This window comes from Callithrix jacchus, chromosome 8, assembly GCF_049354715.1.
Source record: "Callithrix jacchus isolate 240 chromosome 8, calJac240_pri, whole genome shotgun sequence".
Classification (NCBI taxonomy): Eukaryota; Metazoa; Chordata; class Mammalia; order Primates; family Cebidae; genus Callithrix; species Callithrix jacchus.
The window spans coordinates 21,208,558-21,227,336 of NC_133509.1; the positions used below are offsets into that span (position 1 = coordinate 21,208,558).

An 18,779-nucleotide genomic window follows, 5' to 3' on the forward strand; every position below is an offset into this window, starting at 1 on the left:
CAAATGTAATGAAATTTTTATGAATACTAAATTTAACAATTAATGAGGTTGATATAACATTACAGTTGGACACCTGATTAAGAATTTATTGATTTCAATTTTGCAGTGTTCTTATTTCAGAGCCAATCATTTTTTCTTCAGCTGTCAAATATTCACATGGGCTCCAGGGAGGCCCCCGCTGTGGGCTTCTCTAGTGGGCAGTACATAAGTAACCAGGTCAGCCGCTCTTCCCTGTCCTCTCCCTGACGCACCTCACACCCCTTTAGACAGGCACATAAGGAAAAACATCCATGTTGGCCGGACTGTGGAGACAGAGTCCAGTTCCAGATGAGGAAGGGGATGGGGCCAGTCAGACCAGGGCACAGAAGCCATGCCATGCCATGCCATGTAAACAAGAAGTTTCTTACTGCAGCCAGTACACCAGCCTCCCCTCGGAACCAGAGGGCCGGGTGGCCTGAGGCCACCCTCAGCCAGGTCTGTAGCAGAGGCTGAGGCCGAGATTGACACTTTGTCCTTGCTGCAGATAGCCGCTTCCGTCACTCCAGAGCCTCAGCCGGCGCCTCTCAGATCAAACCTCATGCCACTAGGTGGAGCCAAAGCCCGCGGCAACAGCGCCGGGATCGGACACCCAGCCGCGTGCAGGAGGGAGGTGGGCTCGCGAGGCAGGGGACCCCGGACTGAGTCTGGGCTCTAACGGGGGGCCAGAAAAGGAGTGGGAGAGCCGGCAACAGCTCACAATGGTTTTCATGATTGACATGGTCTATTCCGTCTGAACTCGCACTAAAGACTAATTGGTCCCAGAGCCAACCCCAGCAGCCGCAAACACCCCTTTGTCACAGGAGGAGGCTGAGAGCCTGAGGAGAAGGACCCAGAAGAGCCAGAACAGGGCTGAAGCCAGAGTCCGTCCCCCCGTTCACAGCTCCTTTCCCTGCACCGCTTCCGGGATCCATCCCCTCCCCGGGGGAGGAAGGTACAGCTTCCAAAAGGGAGATTCTGAGAGCGAGGCCCGGGGATACGCTTGGCCCCGGAGCCTACGACTGGCTCCGGGGCCCGAGCCACGGTCCCCTCCAGCACCTGCCCTTGCTGGCCGCAGCTGGGATGCGGGCTTCGGGGAACAAACGCCGGCGACCCAAGCGGCGAGAAGCATCCACCGGCAGGAGCTACGGTGGAGGGGGCGGGGCGGGTGCGGACCCGGAGGAGCCGCATTGGACGAGGGGGTTGCTGGGGTTCTCGGATTGGCTGGCCATGAGGGGGCGGGACAAAGGGCGGGGCTGAGAGGCGCGAGGTCCTGGAGCGTGAACGCTTCAGGAAGGCGCTGAGACCTGGCACAGGTATTGCAGAGCCTTCTGAGGTGGGGGCCTGAGCTGCAGAATTGATCGAGCATATGGGGTGGCCATCGGCCTCGTCGCCCCCAGACACAGGCGTACTGGGAGAGACCAAGCTCCAGGGTCCCTCAGGTAGCCAGATGTGCATCCTTCGGCACAGCTTTGTCCCTCCCAGAACTCATTTTCCCCAGCCGGGGCCCCGGGGACCATCCCAATCCAGGACTCTAGCCTGCCCCTTCCCTTGCTCTCACTGACCTCGCGCCAGCCAAACCCGGTAGGTATCCAGATCCCTTCCTGTCCCGCCCCCTACCCTGCTCCATCCTCATCTTTCCCTTAACGAAATCTCTCTCCAGGGACCACGGTTACATCACACACAGCTTTGCACACCCAGTGCCCAGCACAGAGCCCCCACTCTCTGTGGTATCCTTTCGCCTCTCGCAGGGTCCATGGGAGTGGGGGACCAGGCTGGGACAACATGTGGCCCCACCTGGTTGCTGTGAGAGCTCGGGTAAGGAAGTTTACAGAAAAGTGTGGGGTCAAAGGTCACTGCACCTGTAAAAAGTGAAAATGGCCAATTATCATCAACGTCAAGAAAAATTGCCCTTGTTGCCCTTTCACTACAGTAGAGTGCTGCTTCAAACAAACCAGTATACAAATGCCAACCACAGGTGCATTCTGCTTGTGAGGACTCCGGAGAAACTAGTTGTTTGACTCTGTACAAGAACCAATCACAAGGTTTCCTTAAATGGCACACTTTCTTTGAAATCTGAAGCAGGGAATTACCTTTCCGGACACACCAAGTTCACCTTGCAGCCTCTCAGAACATACAGCCCGGCTCCACTAGAAGGCAGCAGAAAGATGGAGATGCTCAAGAAAAAAAGGAGCCTTAAGTTAGTTCTCACCATCCCTGGAGGGTGTGAGGAGCCTAGTAAAAATCATACTGCTATTTGTTCACATTTATTGACTGGTTACTCTAGGCTAGCCATCCCTCCAACTGATCTGCTAAAAAATTAAGTAATTTGGGCCGAGCGTGGTGGCTCCCAGCACTTTGGGAGGCCAAGGCTGGTGGATCACCTGAGGTCAGGAGTTTGAGACCAGCCTGGCCAACATGGTGAAACCCCATCTCTACTAAAAATACAGAATTAGCCAGGCTTGGTGGTGCATGCCTGTAACCCCTGCAACTTGAGAGGCTGAGGAAGGAGAATCGCTTGAACCTTGCGGAGGTTGCAGTGAGCCAAGATCCCACCACTACACTCCAGCCTGGGCAACAAGAGCGAAACTCTGGCTCAAAAAAAAAAAATGAACTAATTTGATCCTGCCATTAACCCTATCAGGGTGGATACAATTGTGTTAACCCCATTCTACAGCTGAGAACAGACACAGATTGAATCCTTTGCCTAAGGTCACACAGCCAACAAGCAGCAAATCTGGGATATGAACCTAACAGTAGAGCTATAAATCCGACACTGGTAAAGCTATGCACTTTTGCTTCCATTGAAGAGAGAGGGAAGGATGGAGAGCAGAGGTGACAGCTGAGGCTCCCACAGATAGTACCCTTGTGGGCCCTTTAAGGCCAGTTCCAGAAGCAGGCACCAGACAGGTCATCTGGCTAATTAAGGACCTTCGGTCATCAGGCAGGTAGGGTCAGAATCTGAGCTCACCTTCACATATGCCCCCACACACCTTGCAGGAACCTGGCCCAGCCCACCCATCACCATGGGTGACCCAGCTCTCCAGTACCCTGGGTGCCTGCCACCATGGTGAACCCTTGTAACCACTGTGTCCTCTCTGGCTTAGATGTGTGAAATTGACCTTGACCCACTCTTCCTTATCCTTTAGGCAGCGTCGCCTGCCTCCCCCATCAGCCAGGCTCCAGCCTCCTCACGGCAGTCAAGAAGAGGCCAATCGCCGGGCGCGGTGGCTCACGCCTGTAATCCCAGCACTTTGGGAGGCCGAGGCGGGTGGATCACGAGGTCAAGAGATCGAGACCATCCTGGTCAACATGGTGAAACCCCGTCTCTACTAAAAATACAAAAAATTAGCTGGGCACGGTGGTGCGTGCCTGTAATCCCAGCTACTCAGGAGGCTGAGGCAGGAGAATTGCCTGAGCCCAGGAGGCGGAGGTTGTGGTGAGCCGAGATCGCGCCATTGCACTCCAGCCTGGGTAACAAGTGCGAAACTCCGTCTCAAAAAAATAAAATAAAATAAAAAAGAAGAGGCCAATCAGCAGCAGCGACTGCTGCCAAGAAGCTGGAGTCCAGAAAGGATCGAGGGGATGTTGGTGGGGCCCTTTTCAGGGCAATCTTGAGAACTTTCAGGCCAGAGCCTAATCCTTTCCTGATTTTCTTTCTTTTCTTTTCTTTTTTTTTTTTTTGAGACAAAGTCTCGCTCTGTTGCCAGGCTGGAGTGCAATGGCACGATCTTGGCTCACTGCATCCTCTGCCTCCCGGGTTCAAGCAGTTCTCCTGCTTCAGCCTCTCTAGTAGCTGAGACTACAGATGTGTGCCACCATGCCCAGCTATTTTTTTTTTTTTTTTTTTTTTTAGTAGAGATGGGGTTTCACCATGTTGGCCAGAATGGTCACGATCTCTTGACCACATGATCCGCCTCCTCGGCCTCCCAAAGTGCTGGGATTACAGGTGTGAGCCACCATGCCCAGCCTCTTTCCTAATCCTCTTCCCAATTTAACATTTACTGAGCTGCTACTGTGTGCAGGCACCGTGCTGATTGCACAAGGGGGACTTGCTGGGTGATCTTGAGTGCACTATCTAACACCCCCACTTCAGCCCTTCATTAGTTCCTCTTCTGTAAACTAAAAGTTTGCAGAGACCAGGGGTTCTTTACTTGGGACTGAAGGGTGCCCTGAAATTGGGTGTGCGTGTCTCCACACACCCCGTTAGTACATCTTTCCAGGGCAGGGTTTCTCCGCCTCAGCACTATTGATACTTAGGGCCAGACAATTCTCAGATAGAAACCTCCCTTAGATAGAACACACCTGCGGGCTGGCATTTGCATATTGGTTCATCAGGCAGGTAGGGTCAGGTTTGTTTGAAGCACACTCTGCTAAAGTGAAAGAGCAACAGAGGGACAATTTTTCTTCTTGACATTGATGGTAATTGACCATTTTCCGTTTTTACAGGTGTGCTGATCTTTAACCCCAACACATTTCTGCAAACATCCTTAGCTCAAAACCTGTGCATTGTGGAATGCGGTAACCCACTAATTCCTCTCTGCAGCCTCCCTCCCCCACCGCCTTTCCACCCACCCCACCTGCTGTGGCCAGGCTGGGAAGGTTGCAGGAAGGTGGCACGCTGCCATGGACAGTTTAGGAGAAGAAGAAGCAGGAAGCCCTCCAGGCCCAGCTCTCTGTGAGCCCTGCCCAAGGCCGCCTACACCTGCCTGAGTTTCCGGGGCCCCTCACCCGTGGCCTGGGAAATTGGCTTCACCTAAATCCAAGATGCAGGCCCCTGCCACAGGCATTCCCTACACCCCTGTGAGAGCCCTGGGTGCAGGTCAGAAAATGAGGCAGAGGCCAGAGCTAGCACTGGGGGCAGAAGCAGGCAGTCACTCCTCCCATGGCAAAGCCTGCATCCTCTCTCCTCCTGCACAGCGGCCCTTCCCTCCCTGAGCACCTGACGGGTCTGCCGGGTGCCATGTGAGGGCCAGAAAGTCAGAGGCATATTCAGGGCCGAGCTGAACAGTGTTTAACAACCAGCTCTCTGGACTGGGGTGAGGGGCACTGATTTGTAGTCTTTGCCCATTTCTGTGGTGCAAATACTCCTACCCTGGCAGATATAAAGCCACCAGTATTTTGTCACTGAGCATGGAGCTAGTTCATACCATCACACAGTGTGTGCACCACCAGGTGCCACAGACGCAAATTACCGTACGAGCATGAATAATGGTAACATAAAGTAAAAAATTAGGAAATGAGTTTCTAGTGAGTGTTTCCTTCTTTAACAAAGGAGGTGCTATTATGGAGGCCTGAAGAGGGGGTAAATGTATCCCAGAAAGGGGTAAGGGGAGAATGCCAGGCTAGAGGGGGCACTGGGGAAAAACCAGGAGAAAAGAAAGCGCTTTTAGTAAATACGTGGCTCAGTCTGGCTGAGGGGATGGCTGGGTTCCAGCGCAGGTTCTGCATTGACCCCTCTGTCACTTGGACCAAGTGTACTCCCTTCTCCAGGTTTCTCACCTCTGTCAAATTGGGGCCCTGAACCAGATGGGTTCCAGGCTTGCTAGTGGTCTAGAATCCCCAGAGTCCTCCGAGGGGCCTTGTGAATAAGCACATGGCTCATGGAGGGGGTCTGGCCCACAACTAACACACAAAACCAGATCTTTCCCTCCCTCCTCCTCCCCACTTCACCCCGTTCCCCCAGGTAATCCCCGAAACTCCTGGTTTGGCTGCAGAAAGTAACTATAATTACAGTCTTTCTTTTTTTTTTTTTTCTGAGATGGAGTTTCACTCTTTTTGCCCAGGCTGAAGTGCAGTGGTGAGATCTCGGCTCACTGCAACCTCCACCTCCCAGGTTCAAGCGATTCTCCTACCTCAGCCTCCCAAGTGGCTGGGATTACAGGTGCCCCCTACCCCCGACCCCGCGCCACCACCTCGCCTGGCTGATTTTTTTGTATTTTTTAGTAGAGATGGGGTTTCGCCATGTTGGCCATAATTACAGTCATTTATAGAACACTTTGCTTCCCCTCCTAATTACCAAGCTGTGCAATTCCAATTACATGTCTAAGGAAACATCTCAGGAACCCCTCCCTGGGGCCACCCTGGCAACCACAGCCCCTAGGCTGGCCAGAATGGAGTGGGAGCGCCTTCGGCTGCTGCTGACATCTCCTTCCTGGCTTCCTGTAGTGCCAGACCAGGAAGGAAACCTTGCTTCAAAGGCCTGCCCTGGGGTGGGTGTGGGAGGAAAAGAGGCAGAAAAGCCCCCCAAGATGATGAACTTGAGACATGGGGAAGGGATGAGGGGTTCCTTCTGGTCATGCAGAAGGCCTCCGTCTACACAGCAGGAGAGCCTTAGAGTACCAGGATGGTGGTTTCACAGCATAAGTTAGAGCTTGTTCCCCAGGGAAGGGGCTATTTAAGTTTAGAAAGCAATGACCCATCGACTATAGACAGGTTCTCCAGCCTCATGTCCATCACCACCACTGAAGATCCCTTAGCAACAGCCCCCACCTGCAGAGCAGCCAACTAGCCTTGCCTCTGATGCCTCCTGTGATTGGGAGTCAGTATCCCAAGAGTAAGCCTCTGTGACCTTTGGGTGCTCCATGGATGAGAAAGCTCTTCCCCCATCAAGATAAGCTTCACTCTGTGCAATTTCTTTTTTTGTTGTTTTTCAAGGGTTTTGTTGTTGTTTTGGTTTGGTTTGGTTTTTTGAAACAGAGTCTGGCTCTGTCGCCCAGGCTGGAGTGCAGTGGCACAATCTCGACTCACTTCAGCCTCTGCCTCCCAGGTTCAAGAGACTCTCCCACCTCAGTCTCCTGAGTAGCTGCAGGCACTCAGCTGGCTAATTTTTGTGTTTTCAGTAGAGACAGGGTTTCAATACGTTGGCCAGGCTGGTCTCGAACTCCTGACCTCAGCTGATCCAACCCCACCCCCCCACCGCCGCCCACCTCAGCCTCCCAAAGTGCTGGGATTACAGGTGTGAGCCACCACACCCAGCTTCCTCTGTGCAATTTCTACCCACAAGTCCCATCTCAAGTCTCTGGGGCTACTGCTCCCTCTGCCCTGGGTGTACCAATGGATATATCCCCCCTTCTGGTCCTCTCCTAGTCAGGCATTTGGCTCCCACAAACCTTGCCTGGTTCTTTAGCCCCACCGTTTCTGATGGTAGAGGCTCCCTGGGGCTTCTCACTGTACATACCCCCACCCCCAGATACCCACACTCAGTCCTAGGCACAGAGCTGGCACTCCCAAGTGGCTGCACTCCTGAGCCCCAGCTTCCTACCTCCCACAACCCAGCCATCTGGGCGGCCCCAGGCCCACACCTACACCATGCCCAAATCCAACTCCACCAGCTTCCTCTGCCCCTGCCCCTCACCCCAGGCCCCTTTCATCCAGTCTTCAAAGCTTCAAACCCCTGCTCTCCTGCTCCTTCTTCCAAGTGTCTCCAAACCCCATCCCTCTCTTCCCACACTCCGGGCCCTGCCCCACATCAGGCCACCATCCTCTGTCCCCTAGAATTCTGCAAAGGCCCCTCCCTGCTCTCCCCACCTGAACCTGCCCCCTCCCGTGTGTCCTAGAGGCAGCATAGCATGGAGATTAGGGACACAGCTCCAGTGCCTTCCAGCCCCTGCTTCTCCGCTCACTAGCTGTGTGGCCTTAAGCAAGCTGCTCAACCTCTCTGTGCTTCGTTGTTTTAGTAGTACCTCTCTCCTAGACTTGCCTGTGAATAGTCTGGTTGCCAAGGAATTCAGAATGGCTGATAGGGGATGGGAGGGAGGGGATAAAACCAAACAGAAAGGGGCACAGGAGCCAGATCCATAAGTCCTTAGACCTTCAGTGCTCAACTAAGGCCTGGGAGCTTTCTCCTGAGATGAGTGGAGAGCCTTCAGGATAAAGTCTTCAGTCTGATCAGTGTTGTGCCTTAGATGGTGCCTAGAGAATGTCTTGCTTTCTCTCCTGCACAGACTGAGAACCCATCTTCCCCCAGGGGTGCTGAGAGGTCTGTCTCTGGCTCCCCTGCCGCCCCCGTGTCTCTGCTGGGACCGGTAAGTCATGGAACCATGCCTGGCAGATGCCAGGTCTCTCTCACCACTGGAGATCAGGACTGGATCCAGGGGTCTGACTTGACTTCCAACCCCAGGAGGGTGGGTGGGGGCCAGGAGGGCTTGTCTAGGTTGTCCAGGCTTTTACCGAGGCCTCAGGGACCGTCCAGGCAGCCTGCCTGAGTTGCTCTCGGCCCCTCCTCTGACAGCCTCAACACCTACAAAGTTCTTTCGCAAACGTGTCATTATTTTGTTTAACCCTCATAACAGCTCTGGGAGTTGGGTGTTGTCCCAGTTTACGGTAGACGAACTGGATCATGTATGGTCCCATTACCTACCCTGCCAGGAGCCCACTCACAGAGGCTCATGCCTGAGTGGGAGGAGGACTGGGGGTGCTCCTTCCCCCACCTCAGCCAGCCAGGCCCAGCACTGAGTGAGGGGCCAAGTGGGAGGGGAGGCGGCCTGTGATGGAGGGAGGGGGGCCCAGGGAAGTGGAGGGCAGGTGGAGGCTGCCAGCAGGGGGACCTGCCAAATAGAGAGAGAGGCCAGGAGGGGCTGGGAGGCCTTGAGGGCAGGGAGAGCAGGGGTGGGAATGCAGAGGCAGGCTGTAGGAGCAGGCTCCGCATCTGAGACCTGGGAGGAACCTCCTTGGGTCACCCTACTCATTGTACAGATCAGGAAATTGAGGCCCAGGCAGGAACAGAAATTCATCTAAGGCCGCTCAGCCTGCCAGAGACCAAGCCAGGATCTGTGCCAGAGCACCCCCAGACTGTTCCTGGAGAACCCAGGAACCAGCCCCATGGGGCCCATTCAGCAGGCACTGAATGCAACTTCCAGTCCCCGGGGCTCTCTGGTGGCCAGCAGGGGGTGGTACTGCTCCAGGAGTGGCAGCTCCCAGGCTCCCAGCCACCGCCCTCAGGCCCATCCCAAGGTCCCAGGGCAGAACCAGGACTGGGAACACAGAAGGCACAGGTAGGGGGCAGGGTTCCTAGGGGTTGGAAGAGCTGCACGCAGAGCTGAACATGAGACTCCCAGGCCCATTCTGACGCCAGGTCCTTCTAATCTGAGTGAGGGCAGGAATAAGCCCTTCCTTTCTCCTTGTACATCCACCAGTTGAGAGAACATTCTAGAAACACAACCAACTCCAAAGTCTCCTCTCTTGAGAAGGGAAGGGGCTGGAGAAGAAACTGTGTCCCAGAAGACAGCCTTGCACGGAAAGTTGGCCTGCAAAGGAGGCTAGACCTAAAGAGGAAGTTTTAGAGGCCACCACACGGAGTATCCACCATGGATTCCGGGATTGTCCCTTTCTTAGAATCGTGCTCTAGGAGAAGGTGGAGAAAGGATGGCCAAATGTGGTGCTGGGGAGACAAGGTCTACATGTCCTGTTGCTGTTTCAGGGCCCCTCAGGTGGGATGAGGGAGAATTTTCCCCAGCACAGCCGAAGAAGAGCAGGGGCATGGGGTAGTGAGGGCGGCCTCAGGGGTCAAGAAGATGAGCCACTCTGGCCCCCAGGAGAGATGCCCAGGGTGCAGGGGTCTCTGCGTCACACCCATCAGCCCTGGGACCCTTCCCAATGGCGAGGGCTTGTATTCCTAACCAAACCTCTGGATCCAGTCCCAGCGGGAACCCCTGCTGTAAACGCTCCCAAGGCCTCCCTTCCAAATCCCAGGAGTCCAGCTTCTCAGGCCAAAAGTCCCACAGCAGCTGTCAGGGCAAGATCTAGGAAGAGGGGATCTTGAGGTCTCAGGTCAGAAAACCTCCACACACCTGCCTCTCCCAAGATTTAAAATGCCCAGGGGGGTAGGGGTTCCCATCCCATGCTACTAGACTTCACTGTGGTCCTCAGCCCCAAGCCCGCTGGGCCCTTTGCAGCATGGACAGATGGTCTTGAAGGGGTCCCTTTCAGCCCCACGCCCCTTGGTTTCCCATCGATGCATCGTACACCGAAGTTCGGGCGCTGTGTACTGGAAAGCCCCTGTCAGGCCCAGTTGTCCTACAATTAACCCTTCAGTTCTCCCAAGCTGACGGCTCCAGCGCACAGAGAGCAAACAGGGTGGGGAGGAGGTTGGCGAGTCACAGCAGGCACCTGGGACAGAAGGGCAAGGAAAATGGAGATGTGGCACATGCAGGAGGTGGGGACAGCAACCTGGCAGGTCTCGGGGCCTGCATCACCTGGAGGAGCTGGTGACTCAGGGCTGACAGAAGAGCTGAAACCAGACAGGAAAGCATAGGAAGGAGGGGCACCCACTGTAACCTTTGTCCTCTGACAGGTGCACTTCCAGTCCAGCGTTTCTGTGAGTCAGCGTCTCTAGACATCACCACCTGGGCTCTCCCAGTGCCTCAGGCTGACATCTGAGTCTAGCCCATGCCCATCTAAACCTCCACACCCTGGTTCAACCGCCATCAGAACCATATAACAGCTGCTTCAGATGGAAAAGCTCCTCTTCAGGGGTTTTCACCACGCTGATGGTAAAGGCAGGACTCCTGGGCCTCCGAGTCCACTGCAGCCACTCCGGCTTTGCCTTAGCCCCTCTGCTCCCCCTTCTCTCCACCTAGCCTGTGCTCCTGCTCTTCCTCCTGCCTAGCATTCCCCTCCCACTCCTGCTTTGCCTAGTGGGTACTGGCTCATCCTTCAGGTTTCAACCCATGTCACCTCCTCCAGGGAGCCTTCCCTGACCTCTCCACTAAGTCAGATCCCCCATTACATGTGCTCCTGGCACTATGCCTCCCTCTTTGAACCCTTTGCAGAGTTCAGTTGTATGGTGAGTGATGAGTGCCTGCCTCCTGTACTAGAACTGAAGCTCCATGAGGGCAGGGACTGGGGCTTGGTCTAGTTTGTCCTCCATTGTCCCGGCAGTGTGTGGCACAGCCAGTGCTAGGCACATAGTAGGCCCTCAGTAAACGTGCTGTGAATGAGTAGGTTCCCTGGCCCAGCTGACTGGATGTCCCATGGGTCCCTGCCACCCCATCCCATCTATCTGGCCCCAGCTCCTCTCTGTGACTCTTTTCATCTGCAGTCCTCGGAGCCTTCTAAAGTTTGGGCTCTGTGCTGGGGACCAGGCAACCTGCCCCTGGGGCCTCAAGATCAAGGCAAGACTCAATAGCCCTGCAACAGGTTACAAGGGTAGCCTCAGTGACACCAATTGCTCGGACCCAGTGACTCAGAGGAAGCCAGTCCTCCAGAGCCCACATCCAGTTCACATCCTCTTTGATGATTTTGCATCTGGCTGCCATTCCAATCTTAAGGTCTATCCGGCCTCCACCGAGAAATCAGAGGCCCAGAGATGGTTGGGGCTCAGCCCAAGGTCACACAGCACAGCTGTCACAGAGCCGCGCCAAGAATCCAGGGCGCCAGCTCCAGCACAGGGTTCTCCCCATTGTATAATAAACGTGGCTATTTTTAGGAAGTGAATTAGCAAGTCAAATGTGACTTCTGCTAATAATACCACCTTTCTGCTTTTCAGAGTCTTCATCACCTTATTTGCTCCTGCAGCATCAAGGTGGGCTGGGCACTGAAGTAGGTGGTGAGCTCATCTGAAAGGTGTGGTCAGAGAGAGGAAGTGACTGGCCCTGAAACGCAGTAAGCCCACTCTTCCTGCCTGCCCTGCTCAGCGCTCCTCCCAGAAGGATGCAGTGCCCCAGAGGTCCCTCCCCATGACCTGGCTGCCAGTCTCGCATATGGGCAGCCTCCTCGGGGCACTCAGACCAACCCCTGCCTCCCCAGCCTGCTGTCCTTTCAGCCCTCCCACCCCATCCCCAAGCTGAGGTCAGCCTCCTGCCTCCCCTGGCCCCTGGCAGACCCTGCTCCTGTGCCAGCTCCAGCCCTGCCTTCTCACAGCCTGTGGGCCACAGGTGGCCTCAAGGCCTGGCATCCAGTTGTGTTTTTTCCCCTGCAAATTCCTTAGCACATGCCAGGGGTAGCTCTGAGCAGGAAGGCACAGGCAGCCAGCTCTGCAGCCTGGGCTTCCCTCACTTGGGACCTCAGTTCCCCGTGAGGACAACAGCCTCATTCCAAGAGGGACTGGGGTCAGATCCAGCCCCTAGTCCTACAACCCCTACCCCTTCCTACTCCCCCACAGAAGCTCCTCAGACATTTGGCAGCACCAGACAGGGCCGGATGGACGCAAACATGAGGTCAGATCTCAATTGCTTCCTGAGCCCTTCCCAGAGGATCGGGGTTCTTTCCAACCAGGAAGCAGCTGAGGTGCTCCATAAAGGAAACCAGAGAGTCGGGGAGGGATGGAGATCATTGCTGGCAGACAATGTGACAATGCCCCCATTTCCCAGATGGGCAACTGAGTCACAAGCCATAACCCAGCATGCTGTGACCACCATGAGCCCTCACCTCTTGTAAAAGGCTGTTCTAAGTCCAAGGGCCTAGGATGAGCCGAGGAGGGGGTTGGGCTAAGGCCAGAAGGATACCTGGGCCAGCTCCCAGGAGCCCTGACTCCCAGGAGAGGGACCCGTGGTAATGGGTCCTTCATTCAGACTCAGGCTGGGGAATTCTGCAGTGAGGGGAGCTTTTCAGAGAGGGGTGCTGTGGGGGACTCAAGGGCAGCAAGTGGGAGGAAGGCACTGGGATCTGCTCAGCAGGTGCAAAGGGACTAGCAGAGGAGGCGCTCGGTGATCCTCCTCAGGTGACCTTGCTGGCCTGTCTCCCCTCCGGCGTCAGCTGGCTCGCAGGAGAATATCCGGGTTTAAGTTGGGTATGTCCCAATAGCTCAGACTCCTGGACCTGGCAGGCCAGCAGGGAGGGGCAGCGTAGCAGGAGGGAGACAGGCAAGGCCATCATGATGAGGAAAGAGGAGGAGGGGCCTCCCCAGGGTGGCAGGCACAAGGCTGTCCAGGGGAACCCACAGCTGCCCCTGGGTGGAGGGGCAGTGGGTGCCTCTCCCTCCATCCGTTAACTGGCAGGATGAGATGGGCACTCTCCTTGCCCAGGCCCAGACCTGGTCCCCACAACCGGAGCCTCCCACCCAGCATTGTCCTCCCTGGGGAGCCATGCTGGCTGCGGGACTGCGGCCATGCCTGGCAGGGGACGGTGCTGATGCTGACACAGCAAGAACCAGGCCAGCCGTGAACAAAGAAACGTGGGAAGGGGCCGCATCTGCAAGAGTCGTTCCTGCGGTGGCGGCCAGCACCGTGCGCTCCAGGCTCAGGGCGGAGGCACAAGACTGCCCAAGTGTTCCAGCCAGCATGTTCCTGATAAGATACTCGGGGCAAAGCTGGTCAAGGTCCTCCGGGCACAGCTCTGTACAAAAATCTCTATCACCTCTCCCCAGGGCCCCACCCCCTACTCTCCCGACACAAAAGGCCTTTGGACCACCTTTCAACCCCAACAGCAGGGTCCGCCCGCCACCCTCACCCTTTCCGCCATGTTCCCCATCAGGGTGGGAGGGGCCATGCTAGGCCCAGAGGCGGACAGCACCGGTCCAGAGGGGCTTCAGTGCCCTGATTGGCTTGTGGTTGTGGGGGAGGCACCCAGAAGCAGGGAGGCTGGCCAGGTGCAGGAGCCCTGATGCTGGGCCCGTCACACAGCATCAGGGAAGGAGCTGCCAGCACCGGTGGGGTGAGGGCTGGGAGCCTCGGGGAAGCAGTGGCTTTTCAGCTGAGTAAGGAGAAACATTAGCTAAAGTGGAGGTGGTGCCCCACTTTCCAGACGCAAGCGAGGGGGAGCTGCCCACTGCCCGCAGGGCCCCAGGGCGGGGCGGGAGGGCTCAGCACGGAGCGGTCCACCGAGCCAGGCCAGGCAGGGTCAGCACACGGACTGGCGGAGACCAGGGTCCCAGAGAGGTGGGGACAGGAGGCACCCCCGCCCCTGCCGCATGAGGAACACATGAACAGGGGGTAGAGTGCGATGCAGCTGTGGGCCTAACCCCAAAGCTGGTGGGACCCAGCAGGCCGGTCCTTGGGGCTGGGAGCAGGGGAACCCCAGAGATCAGCTGCTCCTAGGGTTGAGCTTCTGCCTGAAGCTGGGAAAGCCACAGAGAGGCTGAGCATGTGGCACAGGGACTCACAGCCTGGATGGGGCTGCAGTGCCCGCCCCTGGACGTCCCACAGTGGAGCTCCCTCCTGCCTCCACGGCCCACCATCCTGAGCATCCAGCTTGGGGTGCTTCCATCCCTTTTTTGAGTTCATTCCTGTGGCCAAGCCCTTCCCCCATGGTTCCCCATGCCGGCACCCCAGGAGGGTCCTGCCCCTTCTTTCCTACCCAGCCTCAGCTCCTTCCCCCAAGGCTCCAAGCCCCCTCGCCCTGCTCATGGCAAATCGCCGTTCTTCAGCTGGAGCCAGGATCTTAGCTCGACCCCAGCCCCTGGTCCATAGAGAGAAGCCAGAAGCCGACAGTCCCAGACCCAGGCTGCGGCTGAGCTCAGGCTAGGACAGGTCTCCTGCCACACCCCTGCAGCTCAGAGGGCATCGCCTGTCTCTTCAGAGCCTCCCAGACCCCCCTGGTTCAAAGTTCCACTACCACGCACTCTGCGATCTCCCACAATCTGCTCTATATTCTGAGCTTCTTCATTGATGAAATGAAGATAACAAATTTTGCCCGATGAAGTCGTTAGAGGGATTCGATAAAATACATGCACAGGCAGGCCCCATGCCAGGAGCATCTGAGGCCTGAGACCTCCCTCCCCGCCTCACTCAAGCCATGGACATTCCTGAGCAGCACCAGGAACCCGAGACCTCATTCTGGGAAACCGGACACCAGCCAGGAATCAGTGGCCAGAGGCTCCGGGAATAGAGGGAGGCCCTGGACGGGGACAGAGCTGGAGGCGGCCGGCGGGGAGGCCAGTGTCGAGAAGGCTGCTCAGGGACAGCCCCTCTGAGAATGCGCCCTGAGGCCCTAAAGGAATGGGTTGTGCAGCTTGTGGAGGAAGGCGTCTTTCAGGTTCTAAGAAATGGTTATCTGACCCTGTTACCACACCACAGTGGGGCCTCTGTGTGGGGCTGATAAGGCCAGAAGGTATCTCGAGGTATTTTCTTTCCTTTTCCGTGAGTGGCCTGAGATACGGGGTGCAGGGGACACTTGGGTCACGGGCTGCCTCACAGGCCCCCCTCAGTCACCAGGGCACCACAGAGCACCTGCTGCTGAGTGGTGGGGACCCAAGATGGGCCCTTGAGGGAGCCAGCCAGTGCTGGGGAACTACCCTTCATCATGTCAGGGAAAAGGAAAGGGCCCCTGCGTGACAGGGTTGACCTCGCTCCCCTGTCATGACCCACAGAGGCCTGCTCTCTGCTTGTCCCGGCCCCCCACAAATGCCCAGCCAGGAATGCCTGCCTGAATGCTCGGCGTACAGAGATGAGGGCTGGAAGCCAGCTATGTCACCTTCGTTCCCTCACCTGTACAATGGGGGTGTGGACAGTAACATTGTCCTCAGAGGGTTCCTGGAAGGAATAGGGGAGATGGGGCTAGAGCCTGGCTCAGCCAGAGTGCTCGGTAAAGGCCGGGCAAGGTGGCTTACGCTGTAATCCCAGCACTTTAGGAGGCCAAGGTGGGCAGACTGCCTGAGGTCGGGAGCTCAAGACCAGCCTGACCAACATGGTGGAACCCTATCTCTACTAAAAATAGAAAAAATTAGGTGGATATGGTGGCATGTGCCTGTAATCCCAGCTACTCAGGAGGCTGAGGAAGGAGAATCACTTGAACCCAGGAGCAGAGTTTGCAGTGAGCTGAGATGGCACCACTGCCCTCCAGGCTGGGCAACAGAGCAAGACTCAGAAAAACACACATACACACACACACACACACACACACAAAACAGTTCTCAGTAAGTGCTACTTCCTTTCTCCCAGGACCTGTGGCTCCTAGGATGACCCCCACCATCTGCCCCTAGGCACCAGGAGTGAGTCAGCTCTGAAAAGAAACCGAGAATGAAGCTTTGGGACTTGGCACCTGCCTTCAGGGAGCCGATGGTCCAGCCAGGGGGATTAGGGCTCATGTCTCTTCCTGGGCCTCCAGGAGGGAGAAGCCCATGACCTTCAAAGCTAGAATGAGGAAGCCAGTGGTGGCAGAGTGGGGCCCTACGTGAAGTGCCTGTGACAGGAGCTCTCTCGTATGTCCAGGAGAGTGACAGGAACCCCAGGCATTCAAGAAACCAAACAGGCACCCACAATAAATGAAGAGATCAGGAATTTACCAGGCCACAGTGGCTGCTTGGCAGCCACATGCAGGAGTGCAGGAGACAGACAACACCGTGGCCGGGCCTCCCACGCTCCATGCCATGTCTGTAGCCACCACAGACTCACTCCACAGTGTGACACAGGATAGGTCACAGCACCTGTCTGGCCTCAGCTTCCCAACTGTCAGATGGAGAGGATCAGCGCCCTCCCCCTGAGGCCAACATGAACACCACACCAGGTAAATCAGGACCTGCTCCTGTGTGTGGGGAGGGGGGTTGCCAACAAAGACAACAGAGAGTTCCTTTTCCCTGAGGTGATGAAAGGTAGTTCCGACTTTCAGAAAAGAGAAGTGGGTGGATCCTTCGGAAACAGTTCCACCCCCAGGCAGAGCGGCTCTGATGATTCAGTAGGTAACTTCCAGGTGTGCCCAGGAGGCGTAAGCTACCAAAGCCAGGTCCTCTCACCTGAATTTTCATCCAGCCCAAGTCTACCTCTGGACACCTACCCCTTCCTGGGACCTCCAGGCCAGGCCTGGAGAGGACATGAGCCTGGAGGAGGCCCTCCCAAGCCCAAGCAGGAGGTAGACTTGGGGACAGCGGGCCTTTCCATCAGGCGGGGCTCGGCCAAGATGCCAGCAGCACCCAAGGCCTATTGAGTGACTCTCAGGCCCCAGCGTCTCTCCCCTGGGTCCCTTTTATCCTGTTTCCCAAAGCCCCACAGGCTTCCCTGCCTCTATGGCTTTGCTAAGGCCTCCCACCTGCCCCATTCACTCCGGCTTCTGCCTCTGTGCCTGCCGGGCTGCCCCACCTGGAGGCCTCCCCTGTGTTCTCTGGGCTTCTCACCACATGGCTGCCTCAGTTATCTGTAAGAGTGGCTGGAGCTCCCCCCGCCCTGCCTCTGCCCCTCCTTGACTCTGCCTGTGTCCCCCCTCCCATCACCACCTTAGCCTGGCTCTCCTCCTTCCTCAGGACTCAGGAGCCATTGAGGCTATTGGGCACCTGCTGACATTCTGCCTGGTCTCCCTGGCTTTCAGCCTCCCCCACCACTGCCTGCTGCTGCCTCTGGGCATCAAACCAGCTGCTTGAGTATTTCCCATCCCACAGGACCCCTCTCTCCACAGCCCTGCACCCACACTCCAGCCTCTGCCCTCGGCTCTGAAAGCATGGGCTCCACTCATGGCCTCCATTAAGCCCCTCCTCCCTGTCCCCTGAACCCCTGGGATCTAACTCCTGCCCCAACACCCCACCACGGCCACTGACCACCTATCTGTGGTTATGCCTGGGGCACTTCAATGCCATCCTGCCTTGATTCCTCAAAGCCATTCCCAAGCGTAGATCCTTCTCTCTCTCTCTCTCTCTTTCTGTCTCTCTCTCTCTTTGAGACGGAGTCTTGCTCTGTCGCCAACCTAGAATGCAGTAGCGAGATCTCGGCTCACTGCAACCTCCGCCTCCTAAATTCAAGCAATTCCTCTGCCTCAGCCTCCCAAGTAGCTGGGATCACAGGCACGTGCCTCCATGCCCGGCTAATTTTTTGTATTTTTGGTAGAGATGGGGTTTTACCATGTTGGCCAGGATGACCTCAAACTCCTGACCTCATGATCCGCCTGCCTCAGCCTCCCAAAGTGCTGGGATTACAGGCATGAGCCACTGCGCCCAACCAACTCTCCATCTCTTCTTGAAACATGTGCCCATGCTCCTGGCCCCTGAGATGCCCACCCAGATTTCCTCCCATCTCCCTGTCCACTCCATCACTGGCCCCTTTGAGGTTCCACTTCCTCCTCCTGAGGCCACCCTCAAAGAAGCCCCACCCAGGGCTCTGTCCTTGGCCTTTATCCCCCACCTCACCTCCACCCAGGGAGACAGACCTCTTCTACCCCTAGTCTGCCCCTCCTCCTGCATTCTCAAGCCCCCCACCCTCTGGCTCCTCTCTTGAGGTCCAAACCAGATAATCCACATGCCTGCTGGACACCACCTCCAGGATGTTCCTCGAGATGCCCTCCCTTCTCTTTCCTTTGTTCTCAGCCCAGATGCTGAAAGAGGCACCAACTTTCACCCCTCCTGATCTCATTGGGTCTTAAGGCATTAGTTGCTGTCTGTATTGTCCACACCCAAACAGATGCCTGGCCGGCCTCCCTTCCCTGTCCAGGCCTCCCCCCGGCTGCCCACACAACACTCCACTTGAATGTCTAACAAGCATCTCAGCCATTCCAGCTCCCGCTCCCCACAGCACCCTAACCGACTTCCCCCACCACCACACTCTCCCCAACCCCAGCTGGCAGCTTTCTCCTTCCTGTTGCTCAGACCAAAAGCCTTGGAGGCGTCCCAGACCCCTCTCCCTCTCCCGTTCATGGGCAAATCTTGCGGCTCTGATCTCAAAGGAGACCCAGAGTCTGACTGCCGTCCCCATCCTGTACCAGGTCCCCATCATTTCTCATCTGGCTCATTGCAGAAGCCTCCTAATTGGTCTCCCTGCTCCCACATTTTCACTGCTGCCCCCAGGTGTTCCCAGCACAGTCGCCAAAGCCGTCCTGTTCAGGTTTGTCACTGGATTGCCTCTCCGGTTGACGCTTTTCGGATGCTCGCCTCCCCCCCGACCCCCCACCCCGCCAGCCCATGTCAC

The 18,779-nt window shown here is 56.6% G+C and overlaps 1 long non-coding RNA gene across 1 annotated transcript; it reads left to right on the plus strand.

The window, feature by feature from the left end:
• The first annotated feature begins 507 nt into the window (after positions 1-507).
• On the plus strand, positions 508-17,636 carry LOC118144823 (uncharacterized). Its single transcript, XR_004729611.3, has 3 exons — positions 508-970; positions 10,310-10,508; positions 11,504-17,636. It is a non-coding gene; the product is annotated as an uncharacterized LOC118144823 (long non-coding RNA).
• Positions 17,637-18,779: the final 1,143 nt, after the last annotated feature.